This window comes from Sitophilus oryzae, unplaced genomic scaffold (assembly GCF_002938485.1).
Source record: "Sitophilus oryzae breed Bouriz unplaced genomic scaffold, Soryzae_2.0 scaffold_1803_pilon_pilon, whole genome shotgun sequence".
In the NCBI taxonomy this organism is placed as follows: domain Eukaryota; kingdom Metazoa; phylum Arthropoda; class Insecta; order Coleoptera; family Curculionidae; genus Sitophilus; species Sitophilus oryzae.
The window spans coordinates 1,791,296-1,813,421 of record NW_022146506.1 but is presented as its reverse complement, the minus strand read 5'-3'; the positions used below and the strand labels follow the sequence as shown (position 1 = coordinate 1,813,421).

Sequence of the window (22,126 nt, the reverse complement as noted above, 5' to 3'; positions counted from 1 at the left end):
AAATATCATCATTCAATGGTTTAGTGCGCAAATGTTGTAAGTGCATTTTCCAGCAAAACCCTGAACTCTTAAATAGATTTGTTCTTAGAAATGTCAGGTGCTACGAGTAATATACTGCTCAAAGTAGTGATTTCTAGCCACTACTGTCGACCCTGACACGTGCAGTAAAATGTTGTCAAGTGTCGCCAATAAAATGGCCCATTTCAAATATAGCACGTTTAAAATAAAACCCCAAAAGAAACAGATAATAAAGATTTTACGAGAATTTCATAGTTCTCGGTAGACCTATATTTTAGATGTATATTTTTGAATTTGTGGGACATTTGGTTGCTTATTTTTATTTAACGTAGAAAATTTATTATCTAATTAATTCTACTCATTCCAAATCCGCCAGTATTTTGTACTATTGATAAATGCGTAAATTAATAGTAAGTTATTCTCAAATTATATTAATTCATACATAATACCTCAGAAACAACGAATTAGTAAATTTTTTATACACTCAGATGCAAAGGAAAACCATTTCGCCATATTTAGCGCGTTATATTTTTTTATTTTTAGCCCTATTTATACAAATATATCAACCAGTGGTGGATACAGAAGGGGGCCCATTGAGCCAAGGCCCTCCTAAAATCTATAAATTGGGTTAAATATTAGGCTTTTGGTTAAAAATGGCGCTCTAAAAAGCATATTCTACATTACTTTTTATTTGCCCCCCCTCCACTAAAATAAATTCCTGTTACCACCCCTGATATCAACTATAATTTGTAAATTTAGTTTTTTATAAACTTTGGTATTTGGGTTATACAGGGTTTTAGTTTAAAACACACTGTGCAATAATTTGATGGGAACATTTTCCTAAAACATTATTTTTCGATCAGAACCATGTCTTCTGAGCATTATGTTTTTGACCTATATTAATTATTAATACATGCCTTGGTTAAGTTTTAACAGCGAAATGAATTTCCTAACAACTATTTGCAATTTTTTAAATTATCATTAGATTTTGATGGTATTTTTGAATATGAGGAGGTGGCTTTGGTAACTATTTTCGTAATTTTCGTATCATATTGACGTCGCATTAGAACTCTATATTGAAACTTTAAAAATGTTAAAAATAGTAAAGATAGAGTCTTGGTTTTAATAAACATTTATTAACCAATAACAGAACTAACGATATTAATAAAATATGACTTTATTAAATTAGTATACATATAATATATAGTATACAGGGTGTCCCAGAAATAAATGCAAGTATTTTCAGCGGTGGTAGATCTCGATAAAAGAAACATATTTTTTCTTTATCGTTTTTCAAATAACTCCAAAATAACGGAGTTATTTTACTTTGAAAATTTTCAAATAAAATTAATTTTTGCTAAAATTTTGGGAACCACTGAATCTTTTCTGAATTTTTGCTTGTAAATTTAATCTACTACCTATGTTGTCATATCACCAAGAAATGATGTTTTTTGATAAAAAACTAAAAAAAAAATCACAAAATTTTTCAAATTTTTTTTTATGAAAAGAACAATACTTGCACTTATTTTTGGGATACCCTGTATAAGTTAAAAAAAACTTGGAAAAAATAACCTAATACTTCTCTGGTTGCTATATCTGAAATGTTAAAAACATAAAACCGTTTAACTACCCTTATGATTATAGAGCTATGAGTGTGTAGTACTCTGCCACATATTCATAATTTCGCCTATCTTCAACAAGCGCAGTGACTTTTGCACATTCTTTGCCACTAAGAACCATATTCAATCGCAGGTATACAAAAGGTAATTATCAATATGATCTTATGACAACAGTCAACAAAGCCACCTGTCATGTCATGTTCAAAAATATCATCAAAAAGTAATGGTAATTGAAAAAATTACAATTGTTGGTGGCAAGTTCATTTCAATCTTAATATTTAACCAAGGCATGTGTTGATAAGTACCAAAAAACAAATTGCTCATAAGACATGATGAAAAATTTGCCCTCGAAATTATTGCACAGGGTGTTATAAACTTAGGGTAAAAAATAACACTTCGATTAACCCTGTATAATAAGCCAAATACTAAAGTTTATTAAAAACTGAGTTTAAGAATAAAAGTTGATATATTTATTTACAATTTGCTAAATCATAAAAAAAATCATAAAAATAAGTTTAAAGATAAGCGTTTTTTTGCATCTGGGTCTATATGCTAATTTGAACATATGAAATAATGTCACAAAAATGGATAAATTGCTATTCTAGTTATAGTTAAATTTCAAATCAATCCATTTTAAAATTAGTATATAAAGTCTGATTAATTATGAGACTGACTTTTTTGTTATATTAATTTAAAAGAAGATTTTCTATCATTTTTCAGATGTCTTTGTTGGATAGACTTTATACGCCTCCCTTTACACTAATCAATCACTATTGTCTAATTTAAAATCATGGTAAAAAATTGATACTATACTTTTTTTCATGCAGTTATAGCGTTCATTTTCACACTTATACTCGTCCTGTGAGAATTCTTAGCACGTAGTACTTGACATTTTTATGAATTCATTATTTTTTCTATACAATTCTTAAGAATAACAATAGTAAAAATGTGGAAGAAATGTACTCTACCCTAGTTCATAAATTATGAAAGTGATAATTTTTTGGATTAAAATAATCTATTTTATTTAATGTGTAAATGTTTCTAGCCTTTTTATTTCGTTTCTCAATTGAACTTAAATACAATTTTAAATAATTTAAAAAGTAATTTCAATCATTCACTCGAGTTAAAAATAATTTCACCCTACAGTAAATTACCATGAAGTGAGTTTGTAATATTTAAAACCAACTCAAAATTCTAATTCCATTTTCAAATTAGTCAAAGCAATTACCGACCTACCAAACGTAAACAACAACAATTGATAAAGCATAACGTGCTAATTACAAAAACTATTTCTCTAAGCAATTCCATTTGGAAGACCGGATGGCTGTGCTTCAATAAAAAAAATCTTCGAACCAAGCCATAAGGCAGCGTGTTCATTTACCTACACTTAATTTAAAGAATTCCCATGCCTCTAAAGACTTAATTCAATACAGTAAACTGCTCGTTCGGATTTTATGGGAAATATCGAGGAAGTGGTTCCCATAAATCTCAATTCGAATATAATAAACATTATTAAACGCAATAATAGAAGAATATATGAATAAATTCGAAAACTGTGGTTTACTTCAGACTTCAGCTGCTTACAAAAGAAGAGGCGTATTTGCTAGCTGAGAGAAAATGTAATTTATTCCAGTTTGTTGTGTTTGAAATAATAATAAATAATACCATTGCAAATTATGGAACTGAATTAAATTAATCTTAAATTTATATTTTAGTGAATCAGAATGAAATAAAATTTAATCATTATTTTTTCGGTTTTAATAAATTATTCTATTAAAGAGGTTTATTGTAAGATCAGCGCAAATAAAAAAAAATACAGGGGGAATCTTAAATAGGTGCAAATATTTTCAGGACTGGTAGATCTCGATAAAATAAACATATTTTCTCTTTACCGTTTTTCAAATAAGTCCAAAATAACGGAGTTATTTTAATTTTTAATTTTCCCAAAAAAAATCTTGCTTAAATTTTGAGAACGACTGGATCTCTTCTGGGTTTTCATTCTTGTAAATTTAATCTACTGCCATATTATGAAGAAATTATGTTTTTTAACTGAAAACTAAAAAAAATACCAAAAATATTTTCAAAAAATTCCAAATTTTCAAGAAATTTTTTTCGCGAAAAAAAAACTCATAATCTTGTTTTTGGGGTTGAAATATACTACCTCAAAAAAATATTTGCACTTATTTAAGACTCACCCTGTATTATGTCAGAAATCAGTATTTAACTAAGAAAAAAAGTAAAAAATCAAGGGCAAATACTTAACCTAAAATTATTTTTTAAATAAATACTGCGCATAAATTGGCGTGGCTGAAAACTTTCAACGTTTTTATTTTTGACTTGTAAACTTTTGATATTAATATACCGGGTGCGTCTCAAAAGTGGCTCACCCCTATAACTTTCTATTTTTGCAGATAAAAAAACGAGATTAGGTATATTAGTATGCGACATAAATTAGGGTTGATTGAGGCATTCAATTGTTTTTGGTGACTTCCTGTTTCACCCAAATGACTATAACTTTTGATTTTTAAATGACACTCTCGGTATTTTTTTACTTTATTCGAGAGAAAACGACATTCTAAATAGAATGACATATAATATGTCAATTTTTGACATTTTCGCTTAAAAATCGTATTTTAAATTTCAATTTAGAGTGGTCACACACTTGGTATTTCGAGTCAAATTGTCGTTATGAACCGCATGTTACAATTATTTCAAATAAACCATATGCGAAAATATCAAAAGTTGACCTATGATATGTCATTCTATTCAGTGTTATTTTCTATCGAATAAAGTAAACAAATACCAAAGGTGTCGGTTAAAAATCAAAAATTGTAGTTATTTCTGGTGAAACAGGAACTGACGGAAAACAATATTGAATACATTATAATCAATCCTAATTTATGTCATATATTAACATACCAAATCTCGTATTTTTATCTGCAAAAATAAAAAAATTATTGGGGTGAGCCACTTTTGAGACGCACCCGGTATTGTAAATGACATATAGAGGTCGCATCGGTCCGAGAGAAATTATCATCGATAGTTATTTCAAGAGCCACTGTGATGGGATTTTTTATTCCCCCGGTCTGGCATTTATATTTATTTTCCTTGATTAATCTCGATTATCATATAAAAAATTTGTGGCAAGATTTGATCATTCTCACTCATCACTATGGTAACTACATTGGTATCTACTAACTACTGCTATACTATATCTTGGAATATAATTTATTTTCACTTAACTATTTGTACTTACAGTTTATAAGACCACTCTGAATATGAAAATGATTGATGCTGTATATTACCTGCAACAAAAAAAAACATTATTAATAAACAATAATAATTATTATTAAAAATATACGGTATGTTTCAAACAATTGTTACAAACTTTAGGGGATGATACGAGGTTAAAAATAATGAGTACTTTGTTAAATAAAGGTCGAGTTAAAAAATAATTAAACAGTTTTGTTGTTGTTAAAATGTCTAAAACAAAAAAAAAGAACATAACGTGTGGCATATCGTTGTACTCAGAAGACTGAATTCTTTCAAAACCTCAAATAAAAAATGCAGGGCAACCAAAAGGCTATGAGAATGTTTGGCGTAGTTTGGATTGGGATGATTTTTCAAAAAGTAACGACAGGAAAAAATAAAATTGATTTTCAAAAAATCTGTTTTTTCCAAAAACACAGTAATCCTTGAAATTTTAAAACTTTTTTGATGGCATCTTGGTGAATATCCCAAGGCGCAACTTTGCTCAATTTAACCATCTTCTTATCTATTACGGTTTCTGAGATGCCAATGCTCGTACCTCGAATTTGTAGCACCCTGTATAACCTTTGTTTTCTAAGGACTCTTCCCTTAAACATTTTCTAAATTATTTTGCAAAATACTAACAATATTAGTAGTAAAATATTAAATAAAAGATACTACGATATATTCCTTTGAGAAAAAAAATATTTTTTTTATTTGGAAAAAATAGTAAGGATAAATGTCAAATAATCTGAATAGCGAACTTATCTATTTCCCAAAATTGCATTATTAGACTGATTTATGAATTGATTTAATACATTCATTACCTGCAATCACTTCTGGTAATTTAGAAAGCAATTTAATGTAATATGCAAATGGAGTACGCTAATAAGGTGTTAAATAAATTGCCTATATAAACCTGACACACTTGATTAGAACAAACCATGTGGTATGTAATGGTCATGATTTCCTTTTCGTATATGGTAGGTGCAATGCTAATTTACTAATTTTGTAAAATATAAACAATTGTTCGTGTTCTACCTACTACAACAGAATAGTATTCTTATTTAGGTTGAAATAGAAAATAAAAAATTATTTTCACCTTCAGATGTTAATAATAATGAAATAATTAGATTACAACAACTCACCAATATCACAGCCAATATCCTGTAACGTAAATTTCTATGTCCAAAAATGCACAAATTCAGGAACCTTTGCTACAAATGCTTCGAAGTTGAATGCTGTTTGTATTGCATAACACACGTACTAATACAGCTATATAGTTATAATTCTATATTTAAAATATAGTATTTTACTTTTGAATCCAATTTAATTCTGATGTGTTTTGCAGGATACGCAGAGACATATGTACATATGTCATACACAAAAACTAAGATGACAGCTCCGAACAAGACCAACGTGGTAAAAACGATTCCAGTAAATCTTAATCAAGTATTTAAATAATTAATTATTAGTATAAAAAAATACAAAATATAAATCTCAAATACCAAAATAATTAAACAAAAATATAATTGACTTTTTTAACAATTAAATAAATTTTAAATACTCAACAACACTATCTGTCCTAAACTGCCTAGAGATTCCGTTGTTGTTCCCTGATATGGAACGATTATATAACAGTTAGGTCGACTATAACAAAAATGAAAACCCTGTCTTTGGGAATTAAATTTTATGCTTGATTTATTATCATATTTTTTAAAATGGAGACCAAACTTTGATTTTTACTGTTCGTATTCGTAATAACCCTTAGAATAACTTTGTCAGTATTTAAAAAAAACCATGTTGTATTCCATTATGATTGTTGTTAGTTCCCAGTATATCTAGTCAGTATAACAGTAATATCATGTAATATTAAAAAAAAAAAAAAAAAAAAAAATATATTTGCAAAAGAATAATAGAATTTTTTATAAAATAATAGATTCCATTGTTTATATACAGGGTGGGGGTTACAAATTCTAGGTACGAGCATTGGTATCTCGGTAACCGTAATAGATACGAACATGGTTAAATTGCGGCAAAGTTGCCGCTTTGGGATGTTCACCAAGATGCCATCAAAATAGTTTTAAAAATTTCAAGGATTGCTAAGTTTTGTGAGATACAGAAGTCAACTTATTTTTTTTAAATACGGACCTGAATTTTTTATTTCAAATTTTTGAAAAGAAAGTAGGTATATATGGTCATAAAATCAAAATTATAAAAACAATATTTTTTTGTTTCGGACATTTGATTACAAATTATTTAAACTAATTTCAAGTCCGGCTCTGTTTTTTTAAATATTTAATCTATTCAGCGTTACAATATTGATATATAAGCTTTCCAAACTTAACAATGACGTGGGGTAAAACACTGAATATTAAAAATCAAATGCAATAAAATAATACACAAATGAATACATTACTTCACGTCAGTTGTAAAAGTGAAATCAATACATCTCAACATTTACAACAAAGAGTACAAAATGCTTCCGAAAGTATAAGAAGTAAAAGAGCTCAAAGAGCTATAAATAAAATTGAACGAAAAATAAATTTGTGCAATAGGGAGGGTGGTAACCCTTTCGTAGAGAATTAGAAACTAGTTTGTAGAAGTTGATTTATTTATAAGAACTACGATGAATATTACGCATATTATTAGATCGCACAATGAGATTTCAAATTCACAATAAAAAAAATTGGCTCGATTTTCCTTATTCAATGTTAATTAGCGCTGATCAATATTGTTGTGATGAATATAATCAGATTAAATAATTTAAAAAAACAGAGTCGGGCTTGAAATTTTTTTAAATAATAATTAAATAATTGTTTGTTGTTACGGTACCCAAAACAAAAAAAAGTATAAAGTGTGGCATATCATTGTACTCAGAAGATCGAGTTCTTTCAAAACTGGAAGTAAAAAATGCAGGTCCGTATTTAAAAAAATTAAGTTGGCCTCTGTATCTCACAAATTATCAGCTAATTTGAAAATCTAAAAATAGTATCAGATAGCCCTAATAAAGACTATGAGAATGTGCAATTAGTTTTTATTTTCTTAAAAAGTAACGACAGGAAAAATAAAATTGATTTCAAAAAATCAGTTTTCAAAAACTCAGCAATCCTTGAGAATTTTAAACTTTTTGATGGCATCTTGATGAACATCACAAACCACAGCTTGCCCTAATTTAACCATGTTCGTATCTATTAGGGGTACCGAGATAACAATACTCGTACCTCGAATTTGTAGCAGCCTGTATAATAGTTATTGTAGTAAATTGTTTCAAATTCCAGTATTTGGAAATTATAGTGTTTATCCAAGAAGTTACAAACGAACACATAAAGTAAAACTGCTTTATTTTAGGGTAGAACAAAAATCTTTTGATATTTAATTTTCAAACCGCAAATTGTTGGAAAACAGTTTAATAGTAGTAAATAACAATAAATAAATTAGTATATGAAGTTGACTGTAAACAGAAATACAATATGATAAAAAAGGCGTCAGCGATGTCTATGAAATGAAGATCGCTGTTATTTTACATGTAAAATTATATAAGGGAACGCCATCATCGATGTTCATTTTCAAACCAACTGGACGCCGTTATTTTCGACCATACGGTATTTTTTGCTTCAATATGCCATGAATACTTGAATGAAAATAAAAAATAATAATAGCATATGTATATAACTCCATGTAGCAAATAATTTCATTTAAGTACAATTACCTTTACGAAACTCATGGACAAATGTAACAAAAATTACAAATAATGAATATCTTGTTTGTATTGATTTATAAAAAAAATTGTCAGATATATTTTATTACAGGGATTTCAACCGTAAAGTAACCATATGTTCCCTTTCGTGGGGCAATACTATTTTAAGTATTCTACCATAAAACAGTATCAATAAAATTTGCATTCCAATGCACTCCAAAGTTAGCCTAGGAAGGTAATCTTATCTTATAGTGGATGCAATTTGTGATCCCTGTAATTCCGAAGGATTTTCTGAATTATACGGTACAAGTACAGTGGGTACTGTACTGATACAGACACCTAACGCATCACTTATAAGCATAGGCGTTGCATAAAATTTTTGCTCTCACATATAAACAATATTAAATTATACCAAACCTTAATATAAAAGGTATATTTAATAAGGTAGCTATATTTAATATTATTAATAGTAATTTATTAATCAATAATTAGTTATCCGTGAAAATTACCACAAAATTGCTATACAGAATTTACTCAACAAATAAAACGTATTACAAACAAGCTCATGATAAAAAATATTTTCAGTACAAAGTAATGCAGTAAAAAACTAGACTTTAAGTCAAGACTTAAAGGTTTAACATTCTTTTTTATTATCTGTCGAGAGTATAGAAGATAAGACGACGTCCAAATACAAAAATTAGCCAAATGTGATTATTTCAACTCACTGTTCTGAGTTGCCAACTTTCTAAAATGGTTTTTCCACGAAGACGGTGAAAATTTCCCGTTTTTTCTAAAAAATTCCCACGAGTTCTCAAATTCAATATAGTGTCGTCAACACGATACAGTAGTATTATTATGTTTTTTTAACTGAAAATTTAAACATTTTTATAACAAATTTGAGAAATATACATTTCAATTTTTTTTGCCGCAAAAAACTCATAGGCGTGTTTTGGGATCGAAATACCATATGATCAGTGGCTGGTATTCGAGGTCAGTTGGCTTTGAAACCGGGTTGGCATGATTTAAATCAAATGATTTAAATCATGATTTAAATATGATTTAAATCAAGTGATTTTCTTAATTTTAATCATGGGATTTAAATCAAAAAAATTTTTTTTTTTGAAACTTTATAATAAATCAAAAAATAACTGTAAAAGCTATAAAAATCTATCCTAGAAAACTATCAAAAATATTTCTAACAGATAATAAATCGAAAAATAATTTTATTTTGTAAATTTTATAAAACTATATAAAATATCTATTCATCAATTTAAATGTTGAACCGATTTTGAAGTAATTTCGTGTGAATCCATAAGACCGCTAAACGCAGGAATTTACTTTAAAATTTATTTATAAGTGACAAAAATTCGCTTTTCGAATACATATCATTCGCCGACTAGTGCAGAACTAGTTTCTTCTGATATAGAGACTATATATCTCCATTCCCGAAAATCTATAATCGTTGTCAGAAAATATGTTGTTTATTTATTTTTCGAAACGTTGGTATGTTTCCAAATTCTTACCGACATTTTGATTTGCAGTAAGTACTTTACACTTTGACATTAGATAATACTATTTTTATTCTCGAATTAAGACTATTTCCGAACAATAGTGTATTGTTTTATTATAAGAGTAGAAATTATACTTTTTTGACGATGCTGTACATTTGAAGGACCATCGTAAGGCTATACCATCGTAAGCTTTTCCGACGTTACAAGGAGGCACAAAAAGTACATTTTTACTTCGAATAAAACACAATTTTTTTAAAACATTACAAATAATTTTTTAATCAATTTCAAACATTGCAAATAATACAAACAATCGAGAAACATTGTACACTCACGTTGAATTTTACACCTAATATCCCAATAATATATTTTGTACTTTTGTGCTTAGGCGTAACAGAGCTTAACTTTCATGCCTATAGCCGTTAAAATGACAAAAATTAATACTTTGAGACGTTTGAAAAAAATCCTTTTGATCTGAAGCGAGCGACTTTTGCGGAATATATTGGTGACCGATATTGGAAAAATGACAAGCCCGTAGGATTGTTAATGTTATCGGTATCGCTCAGAGTTATTAAGATTTAGCCATTTAGGATAGGACCTTAATTAGAAATAAATCCTAGTCATTTGGAAATCCGATCTTTTTTAAATTTACATTTTTAAAGACAAATTTTAATAATGTAAATTTCAACAAAAGTAATTTCAATTTTTAAGAACATCATATATTGCAGAAACTTTCATAACCATAAAACTGAACTGATTTTGTCATTTACATCTAAAAAAAGGGTATAGAATATTTACTACAAAAAACTCTACACTTTACTAACAAATAACACAAACAAACAAACAAACATTTGTAGGATTAACCGTTTCTTGAGTTTAAATTTAATGCAATAAGTCTCAACATTTATACAGGGTGAATCTTAAATAAGTGCAAATATTATCAAGACTTCTAGATCTCGATAAAAAAAAAAATATTTTCTCTACCCTTTTTTACAAAGATAAAAGTCCAAAATACCCGCGTTATTTTATTTTGAATGTTTAGAAAAATATATATTTTTTTGCTTAAATTTTAAGGTAAGTTTTCGTTCTTCTAAATTTAATCTACTACCTATATTGCTACATTATAAAGATAAGTACTAGGTTTTTTAATTAAAATTGTAATAGAATTACAATATTTTTCGAAAAATACAATTTTTTTTTTCGCGAGAAAATATTCACAGGCTTGTTTCTCTGGGGTGTTTCTATCTAGTTATAATATAATAATATAGTTATATTCTGACAAACTTATTTTCAGCTTAAAAAATTACTAATACTAAGTTATAATTTTTAATTTATAAATTGCATTAATCTTAATTTACATTTTTAAACATAAATTTTTTGACCATTTTTGTGACTTGATATTTTTATATTTCCTATTTTTATAATTTCATGATACGCCTATACGCGACGACCTCTTCCACTGACAACACAATTGAATCCCAGAGGCAAACATCCAACACCAATAAAATTACCCACTCGCATCTGAAGGATTATCGTGGGGAGTATCATTTACCTGAATCCCCATGGGATACCAATTTAGATGGAACAGCAATTCAAGGAAGAAAGAAAAAACGCCATTATTTTTTGTCTAATCACACTAGGCTCATCTCAGTAATAAATTTGATAATATAGCCAAGATTATGAATAAATAATCAACCCTAATGAGTATAATTTATTTTAAAATATGCTTTGACCTAAGTCAAAATATGTATATTTAAAAGTCAGATATACCTAATAATATGTAGAGTTTTATATTTTAATTACGAAAAAAAATATTTGTTAGGCTATGTAAATTGTGATGATGCAAGATTAGAATTTTATTACTGATCAATACGATGAAATACAAAAAAATTTAGTTATTAAAATGCCAGATACGACAGCCTGTGTAGAAGGCGACGATATGTTTCTACATCTAATTATTATTTAATTAGATGTAGTACCACAGAATACCTTATAAATACGTGCAAATACATATTTTAAATATTATTTTTTATTCTTTAATCTCTTAGTAACATTTTTAATACTGATTTCGTAAACGTGGATAAAGAATTATTTAAAAAACATTCTTGATTCAATTAACTACAGTTATCAGACATTATACAGAGTGTCCCAATACTAAAACTACTGCGTATTTTGGAATCAAAAATAAGTTCATTCAACCTCTATACAAAAGTGCTTTGTTTGTCCGCTAGAGTCAATAGTAGGTACATACATATCCATCTTCAAAGACTAATTGGTATGGTTTGCTGATTTCACGTATTTTGATAACTTGGCCAGTTTTTTTTTCTTTAAATTATAGCTTTACTCCTTAATGTATTTTGTCTAATCATGAAAATTAGATACAATTTTAGCTTCGTTTCTAAAACTTCTATAAACTTATTACTTTAGACTCTTAGATTAAAGACTGTCTAAATATTAAATAACACCTCTAAAAGCTCCCCATACTTTTCGTTTTCAGTTTCGCCGTTCGTGCATAGCCGTATGATGAAGTTTTCTTCTAGGCATACGAGCAAACATGGCGGAATAGAGACAAAGACGCGAAAGGAGGAGTAAGATAATTGCAGGTCACGTAGCGCGAGCATAAGGGAGGCAGATAATAGCTCTCGACCCCTCAGGGGGTAAGTCCGAGAAGCTTCTTTCGCGTTTGAAGATTACCATCTCCCACGAACATAATGAACTCGTCAGACTTACATACAACTACCACTATACACGGTGTCCAATGTAAGAATTCACGCTACGAGAATCTCGCAAACCCAAGAGGTATAATAACGATTAAATTATTACAGAAAAGTTGTCTTTTGCTAAACTCTACGTGATGTGTTTTGTTGCTGTATGTATGAAATGGTCTTTTTTTTGAAAAAAGGAAGAGATCATGAGAGTAATTTGACTAAAGCATATATAACTTGTGTACTTTTCAAATTCTTTATTTAATAGCTGCTAGTAAGAGTTTCACTTCAAATATGCGCACATAGTGCACACACTGTTGTATTTTTATTTACACTCAGAAAAAAAATGCATTTTAAAATGTACAATAAATCACGTTAAAATAATTAACTCGTTGTATGGAATTCGATTTACCTAATTATTTGTTTTAATAACGATTGCTGATAATATAATATTGTTTTTATATACATAATAAAAATTAAAGCATTCGAAATAAAAGTGAATACTGTTTTATCGGATATCTAATATTTAGTCCTTTTAAAATAATTATTATCTATATGTTTCAAAAGAACCCCGTTTGAAATAAACTGGCATTGCCTTATTATTTTGAAAAGTGTTGCTTGTCTATTTATTCCAATAAGACATCCTTATAATAAATTTATTTTAAGCACGAGAGTATTTTATTTCTATAGAGTGCCTAACATTTATGTTAGGCTTTTGCCACGTGATTAATATTTGCCAATAGAAAGTCATGCATTTGAGGTGGACATCGAAAGATGGTGTTTGGCGGTATTGACGGGATAAGCCCGATTAAGCCACACGTTGTTGTATGATTTTTGTCGCGTTCCATGATTTTGAATAGTACAATGATATTTATTGTATATAGCGACAGTTGTGACAAAAAGGAGAATTATATCGTTTACAGGTAATGTGTTGTTTAAGTAGTTGTTTAGAATGATCAAACGTTAATATTATTTCAGTAGCATTATGGCGGCCAAAGGTTTTCTTGAAGAGTAATGGAAACGACCGACGCCTGCCGAAATGATGCATTGCGATTTTGAATTTAACGCTGGACGAATTCAACAATTCAAATTTGCAAAGTAATATTTCACTGGATGATGAAAATTCAGATGTAAAAGAATACGAAGTCAACCTAGCAAAATTGTAAAAAAGGTGGAACTTACTACAGCTCGTACCAGTATAAAAGGTAAAAAATTATATTGATGAACATTACAAGAATGTACAGGGTGAGTCAACGATAAATAGGTCAATATCTCCTTTGTTTTGAGATTTAAAAAAAAAAATGTTAAATATAAAAGTTATAGGAGGGTTAAGATACACATTTTAAAATTATTGTAGAATATACAGAGTGCTTCAAAAAATTGTTGCGGATATAAATTGTTAAATGCAAAGCACCTATTTTTTATTTTATTTTTAAATTCTACGTAAATTCTATAACTTTTTATCTAATAATATTTTCTATAATATAATATACAGGGTCTGGCAGTAGTGCGTCGGGCATCTACAGCTCCTAGAATAATAAAGCTTCACAATTTGTTTAAGTTCAAACCTAAAGTATGTACGAGGATGTATTTCAGGAAAATATTTCAACTTCTATGAAATTGGCTCAAAAATGTGTAAAGTTGATCGGTATGTTTTTAAATGGAACACCCTGTATATTATTGCATTTTTGGCTTCCTTTTGGACCACTTCACATAATATATATGAGTAAATATATTTTGATAATATCAGAGATATTAATAAATAAATAAAAAATATATTTTTTCCAACCTTCCTTATTTTTTTTTTACTTTATGAAGCACCCAGTATATTCTACAATATAACAACCTAAATAAAAATACAGTACAAAAAATATACAATAATACAAAAAAATATACAATACAAATACTTATTCTACAATAATTTAAAACGTGTACATCTTAACCTTCCCTATAACTTTTGTATTTAACATTTATTTGTAAACCTCAAACAATTATTGAGATAATGGACTTTACTCTATCGTTGCCTGATCCTGTACAGAACAGAAATTTGTACAGGGTGGTAATTTTTCTTTTCAAGAAATTTAAGAACACCACTTTTTAAATTCAACATAGAGCGGTTTTCTCATCTATAGTGGCGTTAGGAACCTAAAAATACTGTTTTTTACAATTATACGATTCAGAAAACCTGCAAATCCTGTATACCCTGTATATAAACATTTCTGTTTCAGGGTAACTCACAGTTAACAGTTTTAAGATGGATAAAAGTATATCATATATTTAACTAAACGTTGCTTTCTTTTTAGAATGTCTGTGGCCTTTGAAGGAATCTAATAAAGACAGATCAATTTCAGGACATTACAAAAACCATTCGTCACTAGACAAAATTCACCAGGATACCCTTATATCTATTATTTTTTGATCTTGAAGACATTCAATACAATTGTGTTTACCTACTTATCACCAAAAGATTAATTCCGAAATAAAGTTATTTTCCTAATAAATTTGATATTTATTTCATTTAAATTGTTAGTACTGATCCTATTCGATTAAAATCAACTCAAGTTTTAAACAAAGTGACATATTAATAAATCATTAAGCATTGCACTTCAAAATATAAAGAGCTTGAAATAAAAGGAATGTATTTGAAAAACAAATGGAAAACACTAATAAACAAATGTATTTCTTTAAATCAAATAGGCAGCATTTTATTCTAAATCTGATATACCACTAACAATGACAATGATCATGTATGTTTAATACAGTATATGCATAATCAATAGATATAACCGTACGTAACAATCAAGAATTTTTATAATATTTTCCAAAGTATATAATATTATTTTACTTTAAATGTACCTACATTTTGTTTAGTCATTTGCCAAATATAGTAATATTTGTTAAAACGCGTGTACTAATTCCAATAACCACAAATCAAGTTAAAGATATAAAACACAATACAATAACAACACCGCCACTGGATTTTTCAATAGTAGTGAGTGTTTCTACTATTACTAGAGAGGGGCATAAAGTTGGGGGTAATGACGTGCGAGAATCTCGACCAATCAGACTGGTTGAATCCGGGATGCCATGATGAATTTTGTCAGCGTTGCCAGCTTACCCTAAGCGGACTTTATCTTAAGGAAATACTTACCTTTTATAATAGGCAGAATGAACGAAATCTCTTAATTAGATAAATATACATTATTATAATAAGAACTACGTCAACATATTAGCATATATATAATTATGTATGCTGAAATGAACTAAAAATTTATAGGTAATATCGAGCAACTTTGCTTTTCTATCATTAAACGTGACAACATCGACTTTTTTGCCCGAATTCCTTCCGCTGTTTTAGATTCGTTTGTCAGATAATATGTATATATCGAGAAAACCGGGAAATCCCGGTTCCTTGGAGGTGCAGTACCGAAATTCCGGAAAAATACTCCGGTTCCTGATTACCCAACTTATCGCCTATTACAACGATGCTAGATAAAAAAATCACCCTACAAAACATCAAGAAGTACTGATGACACAGACAGATGCAAATAGTTGCAAAAACAATGAAATAAAAATGTTGGTAATGCAAAGAAGCATTCTTTAAACTGCCAACTGGAATATTAACCGGAAATGCAACCAATGGAAATGTGTGACAAATCACTTTGAACGGGATGTAAACATGCAAAACAAGTTCAGTCTGATTAAAAAACTTAATAACTTATAATCTTTATAAGCTTACTTTGTTAATAACGAACTTAATCAATCAAAAGCGTAAATAGTGTTGATGACGTGTAAAATCATGACATTATAATTAAACTCTGATGGTAAAGTCACAGGCTGGCGATGGAGTTCTTAAAAAATAATTGCGTAGGATCTAAAAGCAAAGAGTACGCTTTTAAATAACTTTAATTAAGAATTTAATTTACCTTTTCAAAAAAAAAGTTTGTATATATGTTTGCATGTTCTTTTTTCTTCTCATTTTATTTTAATTCTTAGACCTCCCTAATAAATTTAAAAACCAATGACAAGAAACGATATGAAACGATCATTTTTTAGGGATTTTCGAAAATTATTTTTAGTCAAATAAATCTCTATCATAGTACCTAATCACAAATACCTTAAAAAACTATTACATAAATATTTAAATATACAGAGTGAGTCTTAAATAAGTGCAAATATATTTCTGACCGTAGAAACAGGATTACGAGGATTTTTTTGGCGAAAAAAAATTATTTTGAAAATTAGGTTGAATTTTTTTAGTTTTTAGTTAAAACACAATTTCTTGATAATATGGCAACATAGGTAGTAGCTGAAATTTACAAGAAAGAAAATCCAGAAAAGATCCGGTGGTTCTCAAAAATTTAAGCAAGAAGTATTTTTTTTTTGATTTTCAAAGTAAAAATAACTCGGTTATTTTGGATTTATTTGCAAAACAGTAAAGAGAAAAATGTTACTTTATCGAGATCTAAACCCCTGAAAATATTTCACCTATTTTAGACTCACCCTGTATATTGGATTCTTATTTTTTGTTCACTAACACGCATAAATTGCAATTCTACAGTTGTGTTTTGGTTTGGTTTGGTTATTAAAGATTTGTAATTAATTCCCCAATCGAAGAGTTAGTATTAATTAATAAAACAAATATATTAAAATATCTTATTAACAAATTATATTATAATATATATTATATATAGTAATTACTATTCAATACTTACTGCAAAATATATAAACAGAATATATTAAACAAAGTGTTAATACAAAGGAACAATACGATCCTTTGTATAGACCTATTTTGTAATAACATGAATAATAGAATTAAAAAAAATAATATATTACGAATAAAATCAAAGAATAGGTGCATTGTAATTGCAGTTAGAGATATATTTATTAACCATATTACGTAAATGACCTTGCCAAAAAATATAAAAAATATATTTTTTTATTAATACCCTACCTTAAGCCCCGGCTCCACATAACGTTTTGTCAGCTAAGACGGATAAAAAACTAACAAAAATAAACTATGTAAAAATATTAGGTTTTTAAAAGTCAAAGTTTGGTAAAGATGCTTTTTGTATAAATATTTATATTTTTTTCAGTAAAGACAAAACGAGAGATTTGTTGTAAAATTGAACAATCCTGTAAACTATAGACGGTCTTCCGTCTTAAAGGTTGATTCTCACACTTGTGTCTAGCCCCAGCAACTATTAAGCCCGACCAATCACGTTAGAGTTTTTTGACAAAACCAATGAATTAACACACTCCAAATAACCACGCTAACCAACCTGATTGGTCAAGCTTAATAGTTGCCTGCCAGGGCGCTGCTAGACACTTCTGATTCTCACTATACCTTCCATATTAGCTCCCTTCCGTTTACATAAAATATTCATGTAAATTATCATGTAAAGGAATGACAATGCACACTATCCGTTCCGTTTCCCTTCCGTTCCATATCCTTTCCTTCCATACATTTTTTGGCGGACGCACTGAAGCGTATCGGAAACAGCGTTGTCAAGCTCTTACATTTGTACCAGCTCTGTTAACATTTTGCTGATATTTATCTATTCTTTCACCTCTTAATTAAATCTATTACCTTTCAAAAGCTACAAATTTTTAAAATAAAAACTTTCGTAATGATGTAAATTGTACAATGTAAAAGTATGGAACTGATACGGAACGGGAGCTTACATATAGCGTCACTACAATAAAAATACGAAACGAATATGGAATGGAAACGGACGGTATAGTGAGAATCAACCTTAATAATTCAGTTCAAGTAAAACGGACCGATGATTCATCTAATGGTGTTTTACTTGACACTTTTTAACTGAACAGGTAAGACTGATAGGTAAAACGTTTTGTGTAGACGAAGCTTTAATTATAACAATTATTGGATACAATATTCTAATAAGAACAATATAATATTGTTACATATACAAACAATATTACGTAAATACAATGTGACTAATAACAAATAAAAAAGTTGTTGCTAATTAATAAAAACAATAATCTATAGGTACTTACCCCCATACAAATGTCTACTTTCATTACAAGAAAATATTCATAAAAAATTACACATTTAAATAAGTAATTCTAATTAGTACCTAGTTTTAATTAAGGCAGCTAGAATAACTGTTGTAATAAAACCCTATCTAGTAATTTGCACTAATCGACCTTGTCAATAAAATAAATTTATTTAAATTCTATTTAAACTACACGGTATGCGTAAACGATTACATCAAGATTTGTTTATGTAAAAAATCTAAATCTATATATAGCAGCAGTATACTCAGATATAGCTGCTACTTTTATGAATTCACTTTTATTAATAGCTAGGCGATATAAACATAAATTATGCAGCTCAGACTTAACGGTAATTTTTCAGTTTTAATGGATTATATATTATCACTCTCAGATTTATAAATGGTATAATTTATAATGTTATTATCAACACAGTAGATGGCTTATTTGTCAACATTTCTATGGTTAGCAATTATTTGACACTGGGGGCACATAAAAATCCCATGTTTGTATTAAAGCATCAATAAGTATAATTCAAGTGTTTACAAAATTTGGAAAACTATTATAATCTATTATAAGGTTTAAGAATTGAAATTTAATGCTATCCACATAGGGTTTCCATAAAGGCTTTGGAAATTCGGGACAAGTGAACTAAGAAATCCGGACAAAATCAAGTTAATTAGAGCTATATCATCGTAGAGTCTAAAATATTCAACAAAGTAGGTAACTGAGAAATTAATTCAACTATAACTGTAAAAATATTTTACTAAGTTAAATTGTTTTGACATATTTCTGACTCGTTTGAAGAGGTGTAACTTTTCGTCCGTACCTGTATGAAGCTAATACTGAGTGAAAAATATACATTTCCGCCATTTTTTGCATAAAAGCGTCTTTTGGTAAATATCGCTGAGTAATGGATCTCGAGATATATGGAATCGAAATAATCAATACTACTTAGAAAAATTATGATTAATTTAAAAAATAATAAATCTAATATTTAATTTCGGTCAAATAACTATAACGTATAACTATTTAGTCAACTTGTTTATTTTGATGACATGTATTGATAATTTTACATTCCAAATATAATGAGAACGGTTGCTCGTAGCTATTTTTATCAAGAGGCCTTTTACGTAAAAAATAGCGGAAATGCATATTTTTAAAAACAGTAGGGGGGAGTTATAGAGGTAGGTACAAACTAAAAATATGTAGGTGGCTTCCTCACAAGTGGGGAGTCATATTGACTAAAATTTCATGTCAAAAAACCCCAGATACCAATTTTCATCCAAATATCGACATTAGTTTAGAAATCATTCTGAAAAAATCGTAATAAACTTCTATATACCCTGTATCTATATTGTAGTATTAGAAGTTTAAAAAAAGATGAAATGTTTTTTTTATAAGAATTTTCTTTTGAGAAATATTACAAAACAGCTAACACTATGTGACGGAGCTGTTCGCCGGCCGGTGAGCAATGTGTCGTAAGCTAGTGAAAATTAAACTGTGATACTTATACTTATACTTATACTACGTCTTTATAAGATACTGGGCGCCGCTCAATTTTCCATTTACTTTCGAAAACTTCTAAGTTGAAAACTGAGAAATCAACTCAGAATATAGGTATTACTTATTTTAGGAATTACACAAATGAAACGCTGAGATAAATTAATAACTAAGTATAATTACTAATTAAGTGTAAAATGGAATTAAATCATATATGAAAAAATTTTATGTTTAAAATATATGTTGGTAAATTGTATGTAGCAAAGTAGATCACTCTTATTATAAAGGTAAGATAAAACTGCAGGCTTCTGAATATTATTTTATACCAATTATTCCGGCATAAAAGTCTGGCGATCTTGGTACCAAAATGTAGGGACTCTTTATATTCAACAAACAAACGTACTATATGACTATCAGAAATGTGTGCAGTGTAAATATGTGTAAAATTTATCAAAGTGATTCTAAGCAATTAAATATATAACATGCCTGAAGGGCTTAATGAATTCAAGTGAAGTTAAATGATCTGGCCTTTTAAATCCGTTCTGGTCACAAGCTGGTTGTGGTGAACTCCTACCGGAACGGGATGGTATAAGATGTTTCTGGACAGACAGAATCGAAAAGTTGGATGGATTCAGGAGATTCCTTCGTTATTCCCGGTGTAAAATGTAAGGACCAACGTGGACCAAATGTCAGGTGCAAATAAAGACAAAATGGCACCAGAAAATAAAGCCACCGTAAAATGCTACCATAAACTAAAACCCTATACAAAAAGAAGAAAAAAGGTACCTATGAGGAAACATTAGTTAACGGTTAGTTTAAAATAAAAAGTCTTACCTCTGCTCAGAGGGTTTGGCCAACAAACGCCGATAGCTCTATCGGGTTCCGCCTTTACCACCAATATGGCGATGAAGGTAGGCACGAGGTTAGATTAGTAGTTAGTAGGCACGATGTATACCTATACCGTCAGAAATAAAGTGACGAACGAATTTCGATCGGACTCACAAATCTCGCCAGAAATAAACTTGCAGAAAAAAAATAATAGGTAATAACAATACTTAGAATGCCATCTCAGAGCGAGGACTTAAACCTGAATTATTTAAATAAAATAATTCTGTACATTTACATAAACTATGTGAATTTTAAATAAAATGCTACAACATCCTGAATCGAAGCATTTTAAGATATGAATTTATACGAACTTTTGTACTTTATTTTATCTGCAGAATATGCCACCAAATACTCCCAAATACAATTTGACCACCACCTTGTACAGGTGGTTCTTAAGCGGTTAAACCGGAAGTTACATTAAATTTAAAATAATGTTAACAAGAGTATCTCCATATACTCTTATCCTAAAACAACGAGATTTGTACTTAAATTAGACCCCAAAAAACTATAAAGAACGAATTGTGTGAAAAACCATGTACACAGCCTCTAAGACTAAGTAGGAAAAATAGGAAAAAAAACAATAAGGAAACTTCCCCTTCTGACATCCAGAACCAGACGTCAAATATTTTCGGAAATTAAAATAGGGCTGAGTCACATTTAAAACCCATCATTCTCCCCTTGGAACACGTCAGTAAGAAAGTATTAGAATCTCATTGAAGTTCGTTCGGGCAAAAAGAAGGTCTATAAGCCGATCGGTTTCCACGGTAAAAAGGACCCCGCAAATGTGAGCGTGTGTGACTCACGGTGCTTTCACTTAGAAAGCTTTCACGAGAACGTAATTGCTGGAATATTGGAAGAAACAATTCCCGATGGAGAGAACAGAATAAGAGAACAGTGTGTAATTAGAGTAAAGTCGCG

At 29.0% G+C, this 22,126-nt stretch overlaps 1 protein-coding gene across 1 annotated transcript in view; it reads right to left on the bottom strand.

Moving 5' to 3' along the window:
• Nucleotides 1-22,126, bottom strand: part of LOC115883081 — a 215,614-nt gene that overhangs the window by 76,529 nt on the left and 116,959 nt on the right. The gene's annotated exons all lie outside the window — the stretch shown is intronic.